The sequence below is a fragment of the Anomaloglossus baeobatrachus genome, unplaced genomic scaffold (assembly GCF_048569485.1).
Source record: "Anomaloglossus baeobatrachus isolate aAnoBae1 unplaced genomic scaffold, aAnoBae1.hap1 Scaffold_2906, whole genome shotgun sequence".
In the NCBI taxonomy this organism is placed as follows: domain Eukaryota; kingdom Metazoa; phylum Chordata; class Amphibia; order Anura; family Aromobatidae; genus Anomaloglossus; species Anomaloglossus baeobatrachus.
In genome coordinates, this window is record NW_027442358.1 from 55,895 (window position 1) to 71,377 (window position 15,483).

General features: G+C 46.2%; 10 non-coding genes across 10 annotated transcripts; all 10 read left to right on the forward strand.

Annotated features, from left to right (window-relative positions):
• Positions 1–105: 105 nt before the first annotated feature.
• On the forward strand, positions 106–296 carry LOC142266760 (U2 spliceosomal RNA). Its single transcript, XR_012732768.1, has one exon. It is a non-coding gene; the product is annotated as a U2 spliceosomal RNA (small nuclear RNA).
• Positions 297–1,683: 1,387 nt separating this feature from the next.
• On the forward strand, positions 1,684–1,874 carry LOC142266761 (U2 spliceosomal RNA). Its single transcript, XR_012732769.1, has one exon. It is a non-coding gene; the product is annotated as a U2 spliceosomal RNA (small nuclear RNA).
• Positions 1,875–3,261: 1,387 nt separating this feature from the next.
• On the forward strand, positions 3,262–3,452 carry LOC142266762 (U2 spliceosomal RNA). The gene has a single exon (XR_012732770.1). It is a non-coding gene; the product is annotated as a U2 spliceosomal RNA (small nuclear RNA).
• A 1,387-nt stretch (positions 3,453–4,839) lies between these two features.
• Positions 4,840–5,030, forward strand: LOC142266764 (U2 spliceosomal RNA). The gene has a single exon (XR_012732771.1). It is a non-coding gene; the product is annotated as a U2 spliceosomal RNA (small nuclear RNA).
• Positions 5,031–6,417: 1,387 nt separating this feature from the next.
• On the forward strand, positions 6,418–6,608 carry LOC142266765 (U2 spliceosomal RNA). The gene has a single exon (XR_012732772.1). It is a non-coding gene; the product is annotated as a U2 spliceosomal RNA (small nuclear RNA).
• Positions 6,609–7,995: 1,387 nt separating this feature from the next.
• LOC142266714 (U2 spliceosomal RNA) lies at positions 7,996–8,186 on the forward strand. The gene has a single exon (XR_012732735.1). It is a non-coding gene; the product is annotated as a U2 spliceosomal RNA (small nuclear RNA).
• A 1,387-nt stretch (positions 8,187–9,573) lies between these two features.
• Positions 9,574–9,764, forward strand: LOC142266767 (U2 spliceosomal RNA). The gene has a single exon (XR_012732774.1). It is a non-coding gene; the product is annotated as a U2 spliceosomal RNA (small nuclear RNA).
• A 1,387-nt stretch (positions 9,765–11,151) lies between these two features.
• LOC142266768 (U2 spliceosomal RNA) lies at positions 11,152–11,342 on the forward strand. The gene has a single exon (XR_012732775.1). It is a non-coding gene; the product is annotated as a U2 spliceosomal RNA (small nuclear RNA).
• Positions 11,343–12,729: 1,387 nt separating this feature from the next.
• On the forward strand, positions 12,730–12,920 carry LOC142266769 (U2 spliceosomal RNA). Its single transcript, XR_012732776.1, has one exon. It is a non-coding gene; the product is annotated as a U2 spliceosomal RNA (small nuclear RNA).
• A 1,387-nt stretch (positions 12,921–14,307) lies between these two features.
• Positions 14,308–14,498, forward strand: LOC142266770 (U2 spliceosomal RNA). Its single transcript, XR_012732777.1, has one exon. It is a non-coding gene; the product is annotated as a U2 spliceosomal RNA (small nuclear RNA).
• The last annotated feature ends 985 nt before the right edge of the window (positions 14,499–15,483 follow it).

The window sequence follows — 15,483 nt, forward strand, 5'->3', positions numbered from 1 at the left end:
AAAATGTCTTGTGTAGGCGTGGGTTTGTCTCCCTCTCGCTCTCTCTCCCTAAGATGTGTCCGGCATAGGCCAGGGTGCCACTCGAGGCCCAAACCAATTCTGGTTATCGCTTCTCGGCCTTTTGGCTAAGATCAAGTGTAGTATCTGTTCTTATCAGTTTAATATCTGATACGTCCCCTATCTGGGGACCATATATTAAATGGATTTTTAGAACAGGGAGATGGAAAAAGAGCTTGCTCTGTCCACTCCACGCATTGACCTGGTATTGCAGTACCTCCAGGAACGGTGCACCCCTTCTTAACCCAGTTTCCAAAAGCAGAACTCAATTCACCTGATTCATATTAGCCCGATTTAATGAATTGGAAGAAAGCATACGTCTTCATATGCACCTCAATTTGGCCCATTCACTTTTCACACTTCCTCCTTTTGTTTTTTATCTTTCACACTTTTGACTTTCTTTATTCATCCAAATAGCAAACTCATCACCACTCAACCTGACCAACTCGGCTATGTCCCCGTGCTGCAGTTCTCTGTCTTATCTAGATCATTTGCAATTGAATGGAATAGATCCCTTTTGGACAAAGTGGATTCACCTGCTGCTGCAGTGACCACAGGTGTGATAACATCTAGAATTGGCATCTGGTGCGATCTCTCCGCTTCCACTCCAAAGAAAGTTACCTGTTTATTCCTATCATGCATTGGTTTTTGGGGTTTTCTTTGAGTAATGATGATCTCTTTAGTAGTCTGTTGGCGCCCTCTCCTGGAGGAATAGTTTGCTTGCTCTTGGACATTCTAAAAGAGAGGTCATGATAGACATTGAGCTTCTGAGCTCAATTGGGGACAGTCATGGGTGATGAATGTTTGCAACCTACTGCGAAGCCTCATACCGCAATATAAGGAACGTCAAATACTAAGAAAGGGCGGCCTATGAAAGAATTACTACTTTCAATAAGTACACTTAAACGGCTAATTGGGAATAGAAAAACTGTAAAAAGCCCTCTGAGAAAGCCCCCCTCTAACCTTTGATAGTAAGCTTTTCTGTAGTCTGCCTGTTGATGTATTTTCCGTTTGAACTGTGCACAACATGAAGAGACGGAACACTGGCGGCTTGTCACAATGCCCCCCGATGACATCACAATAGCGCTGCTGCCTAGAAAACAAGCTGCGCAGAAGAAGTTGTTCTTTGGGTGGGAGGGTGGGCTAGTGGAAGGAGGGGGCAATCTCTTTTTTTCCCGGGTGGTAGGGGGATGACAGGAGAAGGGAAGCGGGTGGTGAGAAAGGTACAGAGGGCAGGGTTTGGGGGCTGGGAAGGAAAGGGAAAAGATTAGGGTTTGGGGATGATGAAAGGGCTTTCTACGGGTAAGGATGGCAAAGGGTGGCAGTGACGGAAAGTCAGGCAACCTGTCCTGTCCGTCTTTTTGTATCGTGAATTGGAAAGACTGCAAGGGGGAGGGGAGTTGCTTGCGCCCTAAAGGAGGAGTTATTCAGATTCATTGCAGTGGGCGGCGGCTGCAAAACGCACCATTCTTCTTGTTTTGGCTCTGCAAAGCAGCCTTTTCAAGGGTTGGCTTGGGTGACAAAATGTCTTGTGTAGGCGTGGGTTTGTCTCCCTCTCGCTCTCTCTCCCTAAGATGTGTCCGGCATAGGCCAGGGTGCCACTCGAGGCCCAAACCAATTCTGGTTATCGCTTCTCGGCCTTTTGGCTAAGATCAAGTGTAGTATCTGTTCTTATCAGTTTAATATCTGATACGTCCCCTATCTGGGGACCATATATTAAATGGATTTTTAGAACAGGGAGATGGAAAAAGAGCTTGCTCTGTCCACTCCACGCATTGACCTGGTATTGCAGTACCTCCAGGAACGGTGCACCCCTTCTTAACCCAGTTTCCAAAAGCAGAACTCAATTCACCTGATTCATATTAGCCCGATTTAATGAATTGGAAGAAAGCATACGTCTTCATATGCACCTCAATTTGGCCCATTCACTTTTCACACTTCCTCCTTTTGTTTTTTATCTTTCACACTTTTGACTTTCTTTATTCATCCAAATAGCAAACTCATCACCACTCAACCTGACCAACTCGGCTATGTCCCCGTGCTGCAGTTCTCTGTCTTATCTAGATCATTTGCAATTGAATGGAATAGATCCCTTTTGGACAAAGTGGATTCACCTGCTGCTGCAGTGACCACAGGTGTGATAACATCTAGAATTGGCATCTGGTGCGATCTCTCCGCTTCCACTCCAAAGAAAGTTACCTGTTTATTCCTATCATGCATTGGTTTTTGGGGTTTTCTTTGAGTAATGATGATCTCTTTAGTAGTCTGTTGGCGCCCTCTCCTGGAGGAATAGTTTGCTTGCTCTTGGACATTCTAAAAGAGAGGTCATGATAGACATTGAGCTTCTGAGCTCAATTGGGGACAGTCATGGGTGATGAATGTTTGCAACCTACTGCGAAGCCTCATACCGCAATATAAGGAACGTCAAATACTAAGAAAGGGCGGCCTATGAAAGAATTACTACTTTCAATAAGTACACTTAAACGGCTAATTGGGAATAGAAAAACTGTAAAAAGCCCTCTGAGAAAGCCCCCCTCTAACCTTTGATAGTAAGCTTTTCTGTAGTCTGCCTGTTGATGTATTTTCCGTTTGAACTGTGCACAACATGAAGAGACGGAACACTGGCGGCTTGTCACAATGCCCCCCGATGACATCACAATAGCGCTGCTGCCTAGAAAACAAGCTGCGCAGAAGAAGTTGTTCTTTGGGTGGGAGGGTGGGCTAGTGGAAGGAGGGGGCAATCTCTTTTTTTCCCAGGTGGTAGGGGGATGACAGGAGAAGGGAAGCGGGTGGTGAGAAAGGTACAGAGGGCAGGGTTTGGGGGCTGGGAAGGAAAGGGAAAAGATTAGGGTTTGGGGATGATGAAAGGGCTTTCTACGGGTAAGGATGGCAAAGGGTGGCAGTGACGGAAAGTCAGGCAACCTGTCCTGTCCGTCTTTTTGTATCGTGAATTGGAAAGACTGCAAGGGGGAGGGGAGTTGCTTGCGCCCTAAAGGAGGAGTTATTCAGATTCATTGCAGTGGGCGGCGGCTGCAAAACGCACCATTCTTCTTGTTTTGGCTCTGCAAAGCAGCCTTTTCAAGGGTTGGCTTGGGTGACAAAATGTCTTGTGTAGGCGTGGGTTTGTCTCCCTCTCGCTCTCTCTCCCTAAGATGTGTCCGGCATAGGCCAGGGTGCCACTCGAGGCCCAAACCAATTCTGGTTATCGCTTCTCGGCCTTTTGGCTAAGATCAAGTGTAGTATCTGTTCTTATCAGTTTAATATCTGATACGTCCCCTATCTGGGGACCATATATTAAATGGATTTTTAGAACAGGGAGATGGAAAAAGAGCTTGCTCTGTCCACTCCACGCATTGACCTGGTATTGCAGTACCTCCAGGAACGGTGCACCCCTTCTTAACCCAGTTTCCAAAAGCAGAACTCAATTCACCTGATTCATATTAGCCCGATTTAATGAATTGGAAGAAAGCATACGTCTTCATATGCACCTCAATTTGGCCCATTCACTTTTCACACTTCCTCCTTTTGTTTTTTATCTTTCACACTTTTGACTTTCTTTATTCATCCAAATAGCAAACTCATCACCACTCAACCTGACCAACTCGGCTATGTCCCCGTGCTGCAGTTCTCTGTCTTATCTAGATCATTTGCAATTGAATGGAATAGATCCCTTTTGGACAAAGTGGATTCACCTGCTGCTGCAGTGACCACAGGTGTGATAACATCTAGAATTGGCATCTGGTGCGATCTCTCCGCTTCCACTCCAAAGAAAGTTACCTGTTTATTCCTATCATGCATTGGTTTTTGGGGTTTTCTTTGAGTAATGATGATCTCTTTAGTAGTCTGTTGGCGCCCTCTCCTGGAGGAATAGTTTGCTTGCTCTTGGACATTCTAAAAGAGAGGTCATGATAGACATTGAGCTTCTGAGCTCAATTGGGGACAGTCATGGGTGATGAATGTTTGCAACCTACTGCGAAGCCTCATACCGCAATATAAGGAACGTCAAATACTAAGAAAGGGCGGCCTATGAAAGAATTACTACTTTCAATAAGTACACTTAAACGGCTAATTGGGAATAGAAAAACTGTAAAAAGCCCTCTGAGAAAGCCCCCCTCTAACCTTTGATAGTAAGCTTTTCTGTAGTCTGCCTGTTGATGTATTTTCCGTTTGAACTGTGCACAACATGAAGAGACGGAACACTGGCGGCTTGTCACAATGCCCCCCGATGACATCACAATAGCGCTGCTGCCTAGAAAACAAGCTGCGCAGAAGAAGTTGTTCTTTGGGTGGGAGGGTGGGCTAGTGGAAGGAGGGGGCAATCTCTTTTTTTCCCGGGTGGTAGGGGGATGACAGGAGAAGGGAAGCGGGTGGTGAGAAAGGTACAGAGGGCAGGGTTTGGGGGCTGGGAAGGAAAGGGAAAAGATTAGGGTTTGGGGATGATGAAAGGGCTTTCTACGGGTAAGGATGGCAAAGGGTGGCAGTGACGGAAAGTCAGGCAACCTGTCCTGTCCGTCTTTTTGTATCGTGAATTGGAAAGACTGCAAGGGGGAGGGGAGTTGCTTGCGCCCTAAAGGAGGAGTTATTCAGATTCATTGCAGTGGGCGGCGGCTGCAAAACGCACCATTCTTCTTGTTTTGGCTCTGCAAAGCAGCCTTTTCAAGGGTTGGCTTGGGTGACAAAATGTCTTGTGTAGGCGTGGGTTTGTCTCCCTCTCGCTCTCTCTCCCTAAGATGTGTCCGGCATAGGCCAGGGTGCCACTCGAGGCCCAAACCAATTCTGGTTATCGCTTCTCGGCCTTTTGGCTAAGATCAAGTGTAGTATCTGTTCTTATCAGTTTAATATCTGATACGTCCCCTATCTGGGGACCATATATTAAATGGATTTTTAGAACAGGGAGATGGAAAAAGAGCTTGCTCTGTCCACTCCACGCATTGACCTGGTATTGCAGTACCTCCAGGAACGGTGCACCCCTTCTTAACCCAGTTTCCAAAAGCAGAACTCAATTCACCTGATTCATATTAGCCCGATTTAATGAATTGGAAGAAAGCATACGTCTTCATATGCACCTCAATTTGGCCCATTCACTTTTCACACTTCCTCCTTTTGTTTTTTATCTTTCACACTTTTGACTTTCTTTATTCATCCAAATAGCAAACTCATCACCACTCAACCTGACCAACTCGGCTATGTCCCCGTGCTGCAGTTCTCTGTCTTATCTAGATCATTTGCAATTGAATGGAATAGATCCCTTTTGGACAAAGTGGATTCACCTGCTGCTGCAGTGACCACAGGTGTGATAACATCTAGAATTGGCATCTGGTGCGATCTCTCCGCTTCCACTCCAAAGAAAGTTACCTGTTTATTCCTATCATGCATTGGTTTTTGGGGTTTTCTTTGAGTAATGATGATCTCTTTAGTAGTCTGTTGGCGCCCTCTCCTGGAGGAATAGTTTGCTTGCTCTTGGACATTCTAAAAGAGAGGTCATGATAGACATTGAGCTTCTGAGCTCAATTGGGGACAGTCATGGGTGATGAATGTTTGCAACCTACTGCGAAGCCTCATACCGCAATATAAGGAACGTCAAATACTAAGAAAGGGCGGCCTATGAAAGAATTACTACTTTCAATAAGTACACTTAAACGGCTAATTGGGAATAGAAAAACTGTAAAAAGCCCTCTGAGAAAGCCCCCCTCTAACCTTTGATAGTAAGCTTTTCTGTAGTCTGCCTGTTGATGTATTTTCCGTTTGAACTGTGCACAACATGAAGAGACGGAACACTGGCGGCTTGTCACAATGCCCCCCGATGACATCACAATAGCGCTGCTGCCTAGAAAACAAGCTGCGCAGAAGAAGTTGTTCTTTGGGTGGGAGGGTGGGCTAGTGGAAGGAGGGGGCAATCTCTTTTTTTCCCGGGTGGTAGGGGGATGACAGGAGAAGGGAAGCGGGTGGTGAGAAAGGTACAGAGGGCAGGGTTTGGGGGCTGGGAAGGAAAGGGAAAAGATTAGGGTTTGGGGATGATGAAAGGGCTTTCTACGGGTAAGGATGGCAAAGGGTGGCAGTGACGGAAAGTCAGGCAACCTGTCCTGTCCGTCTTTTTGTATCGTGAATTGGAAAGACTGCAAGGGGGAGGGGAGTTGCTTGCGCCCTAAAGGAGGAGTTATTCAGATTCATTGCAGTGGGCGGCGGCTGCAAAACGCACCATTCTTCTTGTTTTGGCTCTGCAAAGCAGCCTTTTCAAGGGTTGGCTTGGGTGACAAAATGTCTTGTGTAGGCGTGGGTTTGTCTCCCTCTCGCTCTCTCTCCCTAAGATGTGTCCGGCATAGGCCAGGGTGCCACTCGAGGCCCAAACCAATTCTGGTTATCGCTTCTCGGCCTTTTGGCTAAGATCAAGTGTAGTATCTGTTCTTATCAGTTTAATATCTGATACGTCCCCTATCTGGGGACCATATATTAAATGGATTTTTAGAACAGGGAGATGGAAAAAGAGCTTGCTCTGTCCACTCCACGCATTGACCTGGTATTGCAGTACCTCCAGGAACGGTGCACCCCTTCTTAACCCAGTTTCCAAAAGCAGAACTCAATTCACCTGATTCATATTAGCCCGATTTAATGAATTGGAAGAAAGCATACGTCTTCATATGCACCTCAATTTGGCCCATTCACTTTTCACACTTCCTCCTTTTGTTTTTTATCTTTCACACTTTTGACTTTCTTTATTCATCCAAATAGCAAACTCATCACCACTCAACCTGACCAACTCGGCTATGTCCCCGTGCTGCAGTTCTCTGTCTTATCTAGATCATTTGCAATTGAATGGAATAGATCCCTTTTGGACAAAGTGGATTCACCTGCTGCTGCAGTGACCACAGGTGTGATAACATCTAGAATTGGCATCTGGTGCGATCTCTCCGCTTCCACTCCAAAGAAAGTTACCTGTTTATTCCTATCATGCATTGGTTTTTGGGGTTTTCTTTGAGTAATGATGATCTCTTTAGTAGTCTGTTGGCGCCCTCTCCTGGAGGAATAGTTTGCTTGCTCTTGGACATTCTAAAAGAGAGGTCATGATAGACATTGAGCTTCTGAGCTCAATTGGGGACAGTCATGGGTGATGAATGTTTGCAACCTACTGCGAAGCCTCATACCGCAATATAAGGAACGTCAAATACTAAGAAAGGGCGGCCTATGAAAGAATTACTACTTTCAATAAGTACACTTAAACGGCTAATTGGGAATAGAAAAACTGTAAAAAGCCCTCTGAGAAAGCCCCCCTCTAACCTTTGATAGTAAGCTTTTCTGTAGTCTGCCTGTTGATGTATTTTCCGTTTGAACTGTGCACAACATGAAGAGACGGAACACTGGCGGCTTGTCACAATGCCCCCCGATGACATCACAATAGCGCTGCTGCCTAGAAAACAAGCTGCGCAGAAGAAGTTGTTCTTTGGGTGGGAGGGTGGGCTAGTGGAAGGAGGGGGCAATCTCTTTTTTTCCCGGGTGGTAGGGGGATGACAGGAGAAGGGAAGCGGGTGGTGAGAAAGGTACAGAGGGCAGGGTTTGGGGGCTGGGAAGGAAAGGGAAAAGATTAGGGTTTGGGGATGATGAAAGGGCTTTCTACGGGTAAGGATGGCAAAGGGTGGCAGTGACGGAAAGTCAGGCAACCTGTCCTGTCCGTCTTTTTGTATCGTGAATTGGAAAGACTGCAAGGGGGAGGGGAGTTGCTTGCGCCCTAAAGGAGGAGTTATTCAGATTCATTGCAGTGGGCGGCGGCTGCAAAACGCACCATTCTTCTTGTTTTGGCTCTGCAAAGCAGCCTTTTCAAGGGTTGGCTTGGGTGACAAAATGTCTTGTGTAGGCGTGGGTTTGTCTCCCTCTCGCTCTCTCTCCCTAAGATGTGTCCGGCATAGGCCAGGGTGCCACTCGAGGCCCAAACCAATTCTGGTTATCGCTTCTCGGCCTTTTGGCTAAGATCAAGTGTAGAATCTGTTCTTATCAGTTTAATATCTGATACGTCCCCTATCTGGGGACCATATATTAAATGGATTTTTAGAACAGGGAGATGGAAAAAGAGCTTGCTCTGTCCACTCCACGCATTGACCTGGTATTGCAGTACCTCCAGGAACGGTGCACCCCTTCTTAACCCAGTTTCCAAAAGCAGAACTCAATTCACCTGATTCATATTAGCCCGATTTAATGAATTGGAAGAAAGCATACGTCTTCATATGCACCTCAATTTGGCCCATTCACTTTTCACACTTCCTCCTTTTGTTTTTTATCTTTCACACTTTTGACTTTCTTTATTCATCCAAATAGCAAACTCATCACCACTCAACCTGACCAACTCGGCTATGTCCCCGTGCTGCAGTTCTCTGTCTTATCTAGATCATTTGCAATTGAATGGAATAGATCCCTTTTGGACAAAGTGGATTCACCTGCTGCTGCAGTGACCACAGGTGTGATAACATCTAGAATTGGCATCTGGTGCGATCTCTCCGCTTCCACTCCAAAGAAAGTTACCTGTTTATTCCTATCATGCATTGGTTTTTGGGGTTTTCTTTGAGTAATGATGATCTCTTTAGTAGTCTGTTGGCGCCCTCTCCTGGAGGAATAGTTTGCTTGCTCTTGGACATTCTAAAAGAGAGGTCATGATAGACATTGAGCTTCTGAGCTCAATTGGGGACAGTCATGGGTGATGAATGTTTGCAACCTACTGCGAAGCCTCATACCGCAATATAAGGAACGTCAAATACTAAGAAAGGGCGGCCTATGAAAGAATTACTACTTTCAATAAGTACACTTAAACGGCTAATTGGGAATAGAAAAACTGTAAAAAGCCCTCTGAGAAAGCCCCCCTCTAACCTTTGATAGTAAGCTTTTCTGTAGTCTGCCTGTTGATGTATTTTCCGTTTGAACTGTGCACAACATGAAGAGACGGAACACTGGCGGCTTGTCACAATGCCCCCCGATGACATCACAATAGCGCTGCTGCCTAGAAAACAAGCTGCGCAGAAGAAGTTGTTCTTTGGGTGGGAGGGTGGGCTAGTGGAAGGAGGGGGCAATCTCTTTTTTTCCCGGGTGGTAGGGGGATGACAGGAGAAGGGAAGCGGGTGGTGAGAAAGGTACAGAGGGCAGGGTTTGGGGGCTGGGAAGGAAAGGGAAAAGATTAGGGTTTGGGGATGATGAAAGGGCTTTCTACGGGTAAGGATGGCAAAGGGTGGCAGTGACGGAAAGTCAGGCAACCTGTCCTGTCCGTCTTTTTGTATCGTGAATTGGAAAGACTGCAAGGGGGAGGGGAGTTGCTTGCGCCCTAAAGGAGGAGTTATTCAGATTCATTGCAGTGGGCGGCTGCTGCAAAACGCACCATTCTTCTTGTTTTGGCTCTGCAAAGCAGCCTTTTCAAGGGTTGGCTTGGGTGACAAAATGTCTTGTGTAGGCGTGGGTTTGTCTCCCTCTCGCTCTCTCTCCCTAAGATGTGTCCGGCATAGGCCAGGGTGCCACTCGAGGCCCAAACCAATTCTGGTTATCGCTTCTCGGCCTTTTGGCTAAGATCAAGTGTAGTATCTGTTCTTATCAGTTTAATATCTGATACGTCCCCTATCTGGGGACCATATATTAAATGGATTTTTAGAACAGGGAGATGGAAAAAGAGCTTGCTCTGTCCACTCCACGCATTGACCTGGTATTGCAGTACCTCCAGGAACGGTGCACCCCTTCTTAACCCAGTTTCCAAAAGCAGAACTCAATTCACCTGATTCATATTAGCCCGATTTAATGAATTGGAAGAAAGCATACGTCTTCATATGCACCTCAATTTGGCCCATTCACTTTTCACACTTCCTCCTTTTGTTTTTTATCTTTCACACTTTTGACTTTCTTTATTCATCCAAATAGCAAACTCATCACCACTCAACCTGACCAACTCGGCTATGTCCCCGTGCTGCAGTTCTCTGTCTTATCTAGATCATTTGCAATTGAATGGAATAGATCCCTTTTGGACAAAGTGGATTCACCTGCTGCTGCAGTGACCACAGGTGTGATAACATCTAGAATTGGCATCTGGTGCGATCTCTCCGCTTCCACTCCAAAGAAAGTTACCTGTTTATTCCTATCATGCATTGGTTTTTGGGGTTTTCTTTGAGTAATGATGATCTCTTTAGTAGTCTGTTGGCGCCCTCTCCTGGAGGAATAGTTTGCTTGCTCTTGGACATTCTAAAAGAGAGGTCATGATAGACATTGAGCTTCTGAGCTCAATTGGGGACAGTCATGGGTGATGAATGTTTGCAACCTACTGCGAAGCCTCATACCGCAATATAAGGAACGTCAAATACTAAGAAAGGGCGGCCTATGAAAGAATTACTACTTTCAATAAGTACACTTAAACGGCTAATTGGGAATAGAAAAACTGTAAAAAGCCCTCTGAGAAAGCCCCCCTCTAACCTTTGATAGTAAGCTTTTCTGTAGTCTGCCTGTTGATGTATTTTCCGTTTGAACTGTGCACAACATGAAGAGACGGAACACTGGCGGCTTGTCACAATGCCCCCCGATGACATCACAATAGCGCTGCTGCCTAGAAAACAAGCTGCGCAGAAGAAGTTGTTCTTTGGGTGGGAGGGTGGGCTAGTGGAAGGAGGGGGCAATCTCTTTTTTTCCCGGGTGGTAGGGGGATGACAGGAGAAGGGAAGCGGGTGGTGAGAAAGGTACAGAGGGCAGGGTTTGGGGGCTGGGAAGGAAAGGGAAAAGATTAGGGTTTGGGGATGATGAAAGGGCTTTCTACGGGTAAGGATGGCAAAGGGTGGAAGTGACGGAAAGTCAGGCAACCTGTCCTGTCCGTCTTTTTGTATCGTGAATTGGAAAGACTGCAAGGGGGAGGGGAGTTGCTTGCGCCCTAAAGGAGGAGTTATTCAGATTCATTGCAGTGGGCGGCGGCTGCAAAACGCACCATTCTTCTTGTTTTGGCTCTGCAAAGCAGCCTTTTCAAGGGTTGGCTTGGGTGACAAAATGTCTTGTGTAGGCGTGGGTTTGTCTCCCTCTCGCTCTCTCTCCCTAAGATGTGTCCGGCATAGGCCAGGGTGCCACTCGAGGCCCAAACCAATTCTGGTTATCGCTTCTCGGCCTTTTGGCTAAGATCAAGTGTAGTATCTGTTCTTATCAGTTTAATATCTGATACGTCCCCTATCTGGGGACCATATATTAAATGGATTTTTAGAACAGGGAGATGGAAAAAGAGCTTGCTCTGTCCACTCCACGCATTGACCTGGTATTGCAGTACCTCCAGGAACGGTGCACCCCTTCTTAACCCAGTTTCCAAAAGCAGAACTCAATTCACCTGATTCATATTAGCCCGATTTAATGAATTGGAAGAAAGCATACGTCTTCATATGCACCTCAATTTGGCCCATTCACTTTTCACACTTCCTCCTTTTGTTTTTTATCTTTCACACTTTTGACTTTCTTTATTCATCCAAATAGCAAACTCATCACCACTCAACCTGACCAACTCGGCTATGTCCCCGTGCTGCAGTTCTCTGTCTTATCTAGATCATTTGCAATTGAATGGAATAGATCCCTTTTGGACAAAGTGGATTCACCTGCTGCTGCAGTGACCACAGGTGTGATAACATCTAGAATTGGCATCTGGTGCGATCTCTCCGCTTCCACTCCAAAGAAAGTTACCTGTTTATTCCTATCATGCATTGGTTTTTGGGGTTTTCTTTGAGTAATGATGATCTCTTTAGTAGTCTGTTGGCGCCCTCTCCTGGAGGAATAGTTTGCTTGCTCTTGGACATTCTAAAAGAGAGGTCATGATAGACATTGAGCTTCTGAGCTCAATTGGGGACAGTCATGGGTGATGAATGTTTGCAACCTACTGCGAAGCCTCATACCGCAATATAAGGAACGTCAAATACTAAGAAAGGGCGGCCTATGAAAGAATTACTACTTTCAATAAGTACACTTAAACGGCTAATTGGGAATAGAAAAACTGTAAAAAGCCCTCTGAGAAAGCCCCCCTCTAACCTTTGATAGTAAGCTTTTCTGTAGTCTGCCTGTTGATGTATTTTCCGTTTGAACTGTGCACAACATGAAGAGACGGAACACTGGCGGCTTGTCACAATGCCCCCCGATGACATCACAATAGCGCTGCTGCCTAGAAAACAAGCTGCGCAGAAGAAGTTGTTCTTTGGGTGGGAGGGTGGGCTAGTGGAAGGAGGGGGCAATCTCTTTTTTTCCCGGGTGGTAGGGGGATGACAGGAGAAGGGAAGCGGGTGGTGAGAAAGGTACAGAGGGCAGGGTTTGGGGGCTGGGAAGGAAAGGGAAAAGATTAGGGTTTGGGGATGATGAAAGGGCTTTCTACGGGTAAGGATGGCAAAGGGTGGCAGTGACGGAAAGTCAGGCAACCTGTCCTGTCCGTCTTTTTGTATCGTGAATTGGAAAGACTGCAAGGGGGAGGGGAGTTGCTTGCGCCCTAAAGGAGGAGTTATTCAGATTCATTGCAGTGGGCGGCGGCTGCAAAACGCACCATTCTTCTTGTTTTGGCTCTGCAAAGCAGCCTTTTCAAGGGTTGGCTTGGGTGACAAAATGTCTTGTGTAGGCGTGGGTTTGTCTCCCTCTCGCTCTCTCTCCCTAAGATGTGTCCGGCATAGGCCAGGGTGCCACTCGAGGCCCAAACCAATTCTGGTTATCGCTTCTCGGCCTTTTGGCTAAGATCAAGTGTAGTATCTGTTCTTATCAGTTTAATATCTGATACGTCCCCTATCTGGGGACCATATATTAAATGGATTTTTAGAACAGGGAGATGGAAAAAGAGCTTGCTCTGTCCACTCCACGCATTGACCTGGTATTGCAGTACCTCCAGGAACGGTGCACCCCTTCTTAACCCAGTTTCCAAAAGCAGAACTCAATTCACCTGATTCATATTAGCCCGATTTAATGAATTGGAAGAAAGCATACGTCTTCATATGCACCTCAATTTGGCCCATTCACTTTTCACACTTCCTCCTTTTGTTTTTTATCTTTCACACTTTTGACTTTCTTTATTCATCCAAATAGCAAACTCATCACCACTCAACCTGACCAACTCGGCTATGTCCCCGTGCTGCAGTTCTCTGTCTTATCTAGATCATTTGCAATTGAATGGAATAGATCCCTTTTGGACAAAGTGGATTCACCTGCTGCTGCAGTGACCACAGGTGTGATAACATCTAGAATTGGCATCTGGTGCGATCTCTCCGCTTCCACTCCAAAGAAAGTTACCTGTTTATTCCTATCATGCATTGGTTTTTGGGGTTTTCTTTGAGTAATGATGATCTCTTTAGTAGTCTGTTGGCGCCCTCTCCTGGAGGAATAGTTTGCTTGCTCTTGGACATTCTAAAAGAGAGGTCATGATAGACATTGAGCTTCTGAGCTCAATTGGGGACAGTCATGGGTGATGAATGTTTGCAACCTACTGCGAAGCCTCATACCGCAATATAAGGAACGTCAAATACTAAGAAAGGGCGGCCTATGAAAGAATTACTACTTTCAATAAGTACACTTAAACGGCTAATTGGGAATAGAAAAACTGTAAAAAGCCCTCTGAGAAAGCCCCCCTCTAACCTTTGATAGTAAGCTTTTCTGTAGTCTGCCTGTTGATGTATTTTCCGTTTGAACTGTGCACAACATGAAGAGACGGAACACTGGCGGCTTGTCACAATGCCCCCCGATGACATCACAATAGCGCTGCTGCCTAGAAAACAAGCTGCGCAGAAGAAGTTGTTCTTTGGGTGGGAGGGTGGGCTAGTGGAAGGAGGGGGCAATCTCTTTTTTTCCCGGGTGGTAGGGGGATGACAGGAGAAGGGAAGCGGGTGGTGAGAAAGGTACAGAGGGCAGGGTTTGGGGGCTGGGAAGGAAAGGGAAAAGATTAGGGTTTGGGGATGATGAAAGGGCTTTCTACGGGTAAGGATGGCAAAGGGTGGCAGTGACGGAAAGTCAGGCAACCTGTCCTGTCCGTCTTTTTGTATCGTGAATTGGAAAGACTGCAAGGGGGAGGGGAGTTGCTTGTGCCCTAAAGGAGGAGTTATTCAGATTCATTGCAGTGGGCGGCGGCTGCAAAACGCACCATTCTTCTTGTTTTGGCTCTGCAAAGCAGCCTTTTCAAGGGTTGGCTTGGGTGACAAAATGTCTTGTGTAGGCGTGGGTTTGTCTCCCTCTCGCTCTCTCTCCCTAAGATGTGTCCGGCATAGGCCAGGGTGCCACTCGAGGCCCAAACCAATTCTGGTTATCGCTTCTCGGCCTTTTGGCTAAGATCAAGTGTAGTATCTGTTCTTATCAGTTTAATATCTGATACGTCCCCTATCTGGGGACCATATATTAAATGGATTTTTAGAACAGGGAGATGGAAAAAGAGCTTGCTCTGTCCACTCCACGCATTGACCTGGTATTGCAGTACCTCCAGGAACGGTGCACCCCTTCTTAACCCAGTTTCCAAAAGCAGAACTCAATTCACCTGATTCATATTAGCCCGATTTAATGAATTGGAAGAAAGCATACGTCTTCATATGCACCTCAATTTGGCCCATTCACTTTTCACACTTCCTCCTTTTGTTTTTTATCTTTCACACTTTTGACTTTCTTTATTCATCCAAATAGCAAACTCATCACCACTCAACCTGACCAACTCGGCTATGTCCCCGTGCTGCAGTTCTCTGTCTTATCTAGATCATTTGCAATTGAATGGAATAGATCCCTTTTGGACAAAGTGGATTCACCTGCTGCTGCAGTGACCACAGGTGTGATAACATCTAGAATTGGCATCTGGTGCGATCTCTCCGCTTCCACTCCAAAGAAAGTTACCTGTTTATTCCTATCATGCATTGGTTTTTGGGGTTTTCTTTGAGTAATGATGATCTCTTTAGTAGTCTGTTGGCGCCCTCTCCTGGAGGAATAGTTTGCTTGCTCTTGGACATTCTAAAAGAGAGGTCATGATAGACATTGAGCTTCTGAGCTCAATTGGGGACAGTCATGGGTGATGAATGTTTGCAACCTACTGCGAAGCCTCATACCGCAATATAAGGAACGTCAAATACTAAGAAAGGGCGGCCTATGAAAGAATTACTACTTTCAATAAGTACACTTAAACGGCTAATTGGGAATAGAAAAACTGTAAAAAGCCCTCTGAGAAAGCCCCCCTCTAACCTTTGATAGTAAGCTTTTCTGTAGTCTGCCTGTTGATGTATTTTCCGTTTGAACTGTGCACAACATGAAGAGACGGAACACTGGCGGCTTGTCACAATGCCCCCCGATGACATCACAATAGCGCTGCTGCCTAGAAAACAAGCTGCGCAGAAGAAGTTGTTCTTTGGGTGGGAGGGTGGGCTAGTGGAAGGAGGGGGCAATCTCTTTTTTTCCCGGGTGGTAGGGGGATGACAGGAGAAGGGAAGCGGGTGGTGAGAAAGG